The sequence below is a fragment of the Oxyura jamaicensis genome, chromosome 13, assembly GCF_011077185.1.
Source record: "Oxyura jamaicensis isolate SHBP4307 breed ruddy duck chromosome 13, BPBGC_Ojam_1.0, whole genome shotgun sequence".
Lineage (NCBI taxonomy): Eukaryota > Metazoa > Chordata > Aves > Anseriformes > Anatidae > Oxyura > Oxyura jamaicensis.
Window position 1 is genome coordinate 16,455,789 of NC_048905.1, and position 8,400 is coordinate 16,464,188.

Below are 8,400 nucleotides of genomic sequence, written 5' to 3' on the forward strand. Positions count from 1 at the left end.
AGAGCGGGGGCCTTGTGGCACGGCCTCCTGCCAGCCCCAGGCACCTCGAGAACTCTGGAAACATCCAAACTGAGGCGATCTGTACTAATTTACAGATTTTTTTTTTTCATGTAATTCTATTACAGTTCTTAATTATATGATCACAGTCTGCTTTCCACGCAACACCCGCGTGCGTAGGACCTGCTCCGTAGGTAAGTCAAAAAGGAAACGTTTCCCCCAGCTCCCCCCATCTTATCTGCGGAACCAAAAACTTTGGGACGGAACGGTCCCAAAGACCAGGATTCTCCCCTTTTCTCTGTAAGGCTAACAAGGTCCTCAGACAAAGTTTAGGGTGCTGGTGGTTGCGCTGCCCATCCTAGAGGTGCGCAGCCTGAAGGCAGTGGCTCCAGTTGTGGACATCCAGCTCGGTGCAGCTGGGTGCGGTGGGTGCTGTGCATGCGGGTACGAAGTGCTACATCACGGTGAATGCTCCGTGAAAGCTGACATTCTGCTTCTCAGATGGAGTACCCTAAATTAGTCAAAACTGGCCTTAATCCATCCGTGTGTCATCCTGACCCATCTTCGTAATGGGTGTTGGGGAGGATTAATGAAGGTGCTGGAGCACTGACGCAGCGCAGTGGAAAGTACCATAGAAAAATGCTATGTAATTGGGCTTGCTGGACTTTTTAATTATTATTTTTATGTAACCCTGGAAATAGTCTTGAAGTTTGCCATAAGGCAGCCTTCTATGGTCTTGTAGATAAGCCCACCCGAATTCATCATAGAAAAAACCATGGGAAAATTAATAATTCTGCCTTCAGGGGAACCTGCCAGCTTCCCTGCTTTGGTCCGGTACAGCACCACAGCCCTACAGCCCTCTGGGCCGTTTCTCAGGGATTTCTGGACAAAGCCACCACCGGAGGTCACAGCACGTCCAATTCCAGACACGCAGCTCAGGTCCCTGGCACAGACCGGTTGTGCACAGCCCCAGTGCACTGCTGCCACCCCGAAGATGAGCACCTCGTTCTGGTTTGAGAGCCGCACACCGAGATGTTGGAATTGTGTTTCCCATTGCTGTGAAATCCAGAAGTGGCCAGATATGTGAGCAATGTGCTGAGCTAAGGCCTAGGATCAGCTGGGGAACAATGGGAGCGCGCTGCACGACCCGGTGGTACGGGAGAAAACCAACAGCCGAGCCCGCAGTTAAAATCTTGCTCTGCTTCCACAACAGGCCTTCGATTAAGTTGCACCGGCAAGGAGAATTCTGACATTTCTGAATGTTCAGTGCTTGATCACGCGCTTAACAGATCTTTGGCTACCATCTATGCACATTTATGCATAAGGTGTATACAAACACACACACGTACCACAGATAGATACACGGAGATAACGCCTGATGGCTGGTCCCACAGAGGGGTCGCGTACATTTGGTGCTCGGTTTACATAGCATGACATGTATGTCACAGTCATGAAGAGCTCTGACAGGGTGTTGTCAGCTGGCTTTTGCTAAGAGAAGGAATACATCTAATAATGAAAACAAAAAAGAAAAAGCATTTTGGAAGAAATAATACTGCACAAATCCTCTAAAAGGACAGAATTGTCTACACAACAAAGGCTCAGCTGATTGATGCTAAAATAAGCAGTTATGCAACAAGTAAGAAATATGATCTCCAGAGAAGGAGCCAGCAACATTTCCCTTTCATCTTCAGTCACCAGTGCCCGTTTTTGCATACCTAGGAGAAGAATATAGGCAACTTTTTGACAATAAGCGCCCAAGTTGAATTAACTGATGTTCAGATGAAGGACTTGGTGCAGATCCCCTCACTATAAGAGCCCCCCAAAGTGCCATGATGCTGTTGCTTCCACTGCCCGTGCTCCAGGGCTGCGATGGCACTTCGGAGGAGAGCTCTGCTGGCATGACTGGGTGTAAATACGCTGATTTTAGGGGTGAATCGGCTCACCATATAGCCGTGATTACCAAACTTAAAACAACTTCTGAAGAAGCAGCATATAAAATAGTTAATCTCAGAATGCCTGCATTTAGTACAACTTGTCAGCAAGACTTGAGACCCAGAAAAAAATCTCAGTGTGACAGATCTCATGGGGAGGAAGAGGAAGAGCCGGGCACCTCGCTGTCCCCACGTCTGGCTGCTGGAGTACCTGTTGGCACCCAGCACAGGGCTGAGGCAGGAGGGAGTGTGACGGATACAAGGAAAATTCAATGCTATTTCGAAGACCTTTAGAAACCAACTATTTACTAATGCTACCTAGCGAGAAACTGCAGGGAAAGCTCAGCTCCTCATCGGCCGGGTGCCTGTTCCTGCTGTGATGCCCTCATGTCCCTGCGGCCAGGTGCTGAAGGATCGGTGTGGGGCAGAGAGATGCTCTGGTTACAAGAGCTGGTGGAGACCCTCACAACCTGAAAAGGGTGCAGGAGACACATGGCTGCTCATTTACTGCCCACATACCCTCTTCCAAGGCCTCTGGTAGCCAGAAGAACACGAGATAACCTCCTGGCTACTTTCATTTCTGCCGAGGACCAGATCAGCACAGAGCCATCCCGGGAGGGGAGCACAAAGATGATGGAAAGCTTGGTGCATCCGTATCCCAGACAGGGTTGTCCAACATCCCAGCTGTGATCGGGATACTTGTTAATAAAATGCGTGTTAACTTGGAGAATATTAAGCAGATGCAGTAGAAGGAAAAAGAACAAGCTCTGCTCTAAATTATAATAATAATCACTTCCATCTTCGAGAATGAACTACTACAGAAAGATCAAGGGCGAGATGGCTGCTATGGTCATTATATAAACTAATCCTTTTTCTTTGTCAGTCATTCTGCATAATTCTTTCCCTCTCTGAAGCTAAGAAGAAATACTATACTTACAGGAGAAGAAAATTTGATTTGGCAGATCAGTGGATAGAGAGATTTTTTTTTTTGCAGTCTCAATTACCTCCAGTAGCTCGAAATTCGGTATCAAAATAAACTGTAAACAAACAAAAAAAAAATAGATACAGCATTACAAACGTCCATCCCTTGATGGATAGCTCAAAAATTCTCTGTTCCAGCAACAGCTGCTTTAATATCTTCCAGGGAAATGGCAGTCTCTCTCTGTCTGAAGGGATTACCTTTAAGGAGTGCCTCCTTAAGTGGTGTTGTGTAAAGATGCTCATGTTCTTGTGCACTGAATTTCTTCTGCCAAATTTCCAGATTCTTTTGTGGTTGGTTTCTCTGTTTCCTGTAGGTTCTGTAAGCCTTCTCGTCCCCAGGCTGAACGTGCCCAGCTCTCAGCCTGTATATATGGCCCCACCACCACTCCTTTGCTCCCTTTTTAGGGATCCTTTAGACTTGCCAGGCTAAGCAGGGTGCTGGACAAGCGTGGCTCCTCAGGCCACCGCAGGTCTCAGCGTGAAGACACGACCACTACAGGCAAACACCATCGTTCACCCTGTCTGGGCGATGGGTGACAAGAACAGACACGTGTCCCCACGACGGGTACCCCAAAGGCAGGACATGCCACCACAACCCCTCCTGCTGCCCTTCCCCACCCCACGGCTGGGGCCGGTGAACAACCTGCTGTCAGTGGGCTCCTTCCTACCTGCAGGTCCCACCGCGTTACGGAGCACGCAATTACTGTCCCAATTAAAAAAGAAAAAGATTAAAGATATGAGTCACAATTCAATGCGCCATTTGAGTGAATGGAGCATATGCTAAACAATACATGCATCAAGGCTGCATTAATCCGCGTTTTATGTGGATTCCCTCTAGACACTCAGTTTATAACCAAGTTGGCTATTTCACTATATTTCTCTGGAGTTTGAGGGTGTGAAAAAGACATTTCCATTTCATTGACTAAGTTCCCAAGGGGAGAGTTTATGAAAGTGCAAGTGCATAATTTACTGCCTGACAGGATAAAGATGGTATCTGATTTTAAAAAAATAGTGTACCCTGAAAAACAAAATTGCTAGAACAGACATTTGTTTTCCATAAGTACCATATTTTAGAAGCATTTAATTTAGCTTAGAAGCGCTGTTAAAAATATATGCATTGTAAATTGCAGCTGCATAACACGATATTTATCAGATAATGTCACTGAATAGTCTCCTGTTGCAATATAAATGCCAAGGCATTTATAGAAAAATAAATGTTGAAGTAGAGAGCTTTCCTTTCAAAGTGGAAAACCATTATCTCATCCAAAGTTCATAAATAAAATGATGAAGGCTTGCTTACGGGGTTGGTTTTAACCGTACAGGGGCCGAAGTGGGTGCTCCACTGCCCGAGCACTGCTCCCCGCAGCCTGGTGGCAGTGACAGAGGGGACACACCGTACGTGCAGCAGCCCTCAGCAGGACCTCAGGCTGGCCAGAAGGGCAATCAGCTACTGATGTACTTGAGGATCAGAAACATAAGGATGCAACGTGAGAGATTTCTTGGAATTTACCACTTCATGCAATATTTATTGCAAGAAAACTCCTCGGGTTCTACAGACAGGACCTGATGCAATGTGCTAGGACACCAGCTTTCAGAACCCGTGCCTGCATGTTGGCTCTCGAAGCCACATTTAGTCGCATAAATGCAGGATCTGATTTTCAATGGATGGAGCACCTGGCAGTCCCTATTGATTTCTTCAGGGTTTTGGATCAAGTTGTGCATGCGCAGCACTATTTATTAGCATAAGGTACAAAGGGCGGTTGGAGACGGATGGTAAATAAGGTTTGGGATCCAAGAGCTCCACCTTGGGCTTCTCTGAAATTTGAGGACATGGATCTAGTCTGTTTGCCTCCTGTTAGGCTGGGACTAAAATTAGGCTCGTGCTGCCGTTCATGCAGATTGACGAAGCGCTGTACTGAGCAAGCTGCACTCCACGTGGCAGCTGGGCCCTAGCTCATTTGCTTTTTGCACCACAGGTCCTTTTGCTGGCCTTGCTGAGACTGGAAAATGCTGCTCAAATGCAGCAGGACCCATCGTGCAAACTGCCTGCAGCTGCTGCTGGACTGCAGCTGCTGGAAGCGCGATGCTCAGATCATCCCAGGGGAGGAGTGGATGAGGAGCATGGATGGCACCAAACCACGCTGAAGTCATCCTGATAACTTAATTTCAATTATTCTGGGTTTGACATATCCAGATAATCCACATTTCATGGGATTTGTAATTTTCAAATCATTTTTAGCCTTCACAGTTAGGAGCAAAGTCTGCCTGGAAATTAAAGGAAGCTGCAGCCACAACATTTACATAGCTCTGCCTACAAAGCCAGAATGCCCACCCTATAGCCCATGGACGTGCAGCCATCAGCACCAGGGAGGGGAGACGAGGGTATTTGAATTTTGGCCACAAGTCAGACAATTCTCTTGTTAAAGCAGAAGTCAGGGGGGATTTACCACCCTTACTACCCCAAAATGCCTCCCAGAGCAGCCACTGGATCTGCCTTAACTGGAAGCTTGGGCACTGCTCTTCCAAGGGAAGGAATGAGAATCCTGCATCCCTCTCCTGGCTTCATGAATTTAGCCTTCTGTGGTTCTGCTCCACTTTTAGCTACTTTCTGCACGGCTCGCATGGTGTATTGTCTGCTTGCTTCTTTCCCTTCTCTATTTTCTCCCTCTGCTCCTCACTGCATTTTCTTTTGGACACTCTAACCCACTGCTCCTCTGCAGCAACCATATTCATACCAAATTGCAGTTTATCTGCCTTGCCACTCTGCTCACCTCTCTCCATTGAAAAGCACGCTTCAGGCTGCCCCTGTCACATCGCATCCTGGGCAACACGTTGGGAACCTAGCCTGGATGTGCCAAGCTGAGCTGAATTACTCATTCTTCTCCTCAAAATCCTCTCGGTCCACTCTGGCTGTCAGAGCAGCACTGCACTCCAGGCACTACTCAACTGATATTTTGCCAAAAGCACTTTTTGTGATGAATGTCAGCCACATCGGGAATACGTTATGCTGTAGGTGCAGCGACTAAAATAAATTTTACATGTAAGAAACGGCTGGCTGGATGAATGGAGGGACAGCCAAGTCGCTGGCTGGTCAGCCATTGAGGGGCACAATAACACACAGCAGGACACCTTTCTGGGCCACGTTCAGAAGAAAATACCTCGGCACTGCTAGCTCCTTGCGGAGAGGAACTCACCCTGAGCACCTGCAAGCGGGGAGGACCTCAAAGTTGCACACCACATTCATAAAATATCACAGCAACGAGAAGGTGAAGAATCATCAAGTCCACTGTCTTTTTACACAGGATTACAGCCCCTTTGCAGAGGACGTACCAGCCGTTTGTTTGAATTTACCTTTGGTCTTTGAAAATAGGCCACCAAGTAGTGCTGCCATGCTGCCGAGCAGGGCCACGTCCCTCTGAGCCCCTTCCTGGTGAGCTCCACGGATGAGACAGCCACTGAAGCAACAATTCCTGCGTGCCAGGAGTTCAGCACATTGTCTATGCAACACATAGCCCTTTTACAGTGCTTATAATCTTCAAATCAATTGTACCTGGCAGGGGCAGTTTAACGTTAATGACTTTCTTATTACGGATGGAAAAACCTTTCGGAGCTAACGAGCAGCAACAAGGCCGCTTCGCCCCTACCCGAGGAGGTGACTCCATGGTCGTGAGCAGTGCCTGGTCATGAGCCTGCTTGACCCTGAAGTCAGCCTGGCAGCTTGCCTTTGGGCCTGGGGTCAGGAAGGGCTTTAAGGATCTCGGTTTAGGACCACAGAAGAGCAAGGGGAAGACGGAGCTGGTGTTGCCCATCCCACAGCCACCTGGCAGCTGCAGCGGCCTGCCCCGCGATGAAGGCCGGGATGGCGTTCCCAGGAGGAGCCTTGCTCTCTGTGACCACCAGACAGGGACAGCTGCTGAGGTGTGAAAGCGGGAGGGGCAATTTAATTTTAATCCTGACAGCCGGGAGCAAACAAGACCCAGCGAGTTCTGCGTTTAATTTCCACGCAGGTCCCACAGGGTGTGCAGAAGGGGGCGAGCAGAGGGACTGGAGGTGGCACGGTGCCTCGGGGTGGTGGCATCTGCCCGGGCACAGCCCTGAAGCCCAGCGCCTCCAGCCTCGCTGCCCCAGCAGAAATAAACAAATGGAGGCACCACAAAGGAGAGAGCATCTGACAGGGACCAGGTACTTATGCAAATAGAGCGTTAACACCCAGCCAGACAGAGCTGATAAGCCTCCCAGGCCAGCTGGAGGCTTCTCCAGCCTGCTGAGGGGGGAGGAGGAGGAGGAGGACGGCTTTAGGATGACAATAGAAAACCTAAAAGCAAGAGCAAAGCAGCGCAGGGAAGGCTGCACAGGGCTGCCTTGCTTTGCTAGGCACAGCTAGGCACACTGCTGCACTGCTGCTTGGCCATCGCTGTCCTGCTCCGCTTCCAGAAGCATCCCCATGCCGACACGTGCAGCAAGGCGGAAATCCTCTTCTTTTTGCCAGGGTGCAGCATGAAGAGAGCAGAGGGCGACTCCCAAGGCGTGCATTGCCCCCACAGTGCTCCCCCTCTCCTTGCTGGCCAGCCCTCTCCAGTAGCACAACCACGGTAAGTTGTCCTCCTGCGGGGCTGCTGGGGATCCCCCAGGAAGCCGCATCCCTGCCCCGGCTGGGCTGCTGGTAATCAGATAGAAGGGGTTTTAAATAATCAAGTCTAAGCAGCTGAAATCCACATTGGAGTAGGTAATGGGGTCAGGAGACACGCTGCAGATGGAGGGCCTGGGGGCCACCAGGCAGGGCACAGTGTGTGGTCAGAGCTGGGGGCCGGTGAGCCAGGAGCCACGGTGCTTCTTCAGGACACAGCCCACAAGTGGTTCTTCAGCACTGGGTGCTTGGAAACCTGTGTGAATCTCACATGTCACGGGGTCTTTCTCTCAGAAAGACCCAAAAAGAAGGAGGTGGTGGGGGAAGACAACGCATACCACAGCCAGGGAGCCCCTAGAGCCAGGCAGTCTCTTTCCTCCCCATCAAATCCATCACCACCAGCCTGAGTCATGGGTGGATTTTGCTGCCCCAGAGCTCCATCAGTCTCATAGCTCCAGTCCTGGGACCCAGAGTTGCAGTTCACAGGATGCAGAAAACCTTCGGCTCCTCAAGCATTGCCATGCACAGGCTCCTGGTCCCCACCCCATGCTGCGGTATCTCTGCGGTCACCTTCACCCACTCCACCCACAGGCAGGGAAGAAGGGAAAAGAGCATCAAAGAAAGGAGGGGACTGCTTTTAGGGCCTATTTGTTTTGCCCGCCACGCACATTTCCAGCTCAGTTTAGCGATATAAGGCTCTGATGCTGAGAAGTTGCAGTTTGGCCTTCCTGTGGTATTCCCCTTGGAAAAAAAAAAATCTTACTGCAATGTAAAACTGAAAATTGAAACAGCCTGGTGATTCACCAGAGAAAATGCCTCTCTCTTTTCCCTATTCAGTGAGGCGGAGATTAATGTTGTGAGGTT

General features: G+C 49.5%; 1 long non-coding RNA gene across 1 annotated transcript; it reads left to right on the top strand.

Annotated features, from left to right (window-relative positions):
• The first annotated feature begins 54 nt into the window (after positions 1-54).
• LOC118173929 lies at positions 55-3,629 on the top strand. The gene is made up of 2 exons (XR_004754455.1): positions 55-191; positions 1,211-3,629. It is a non-coding gene; the product is annotated as an uncharacterized LOC118173929 (long non-coding RNA).
• Positions 3,630-8,400: the final 4,771 nt, after the last annotated feature.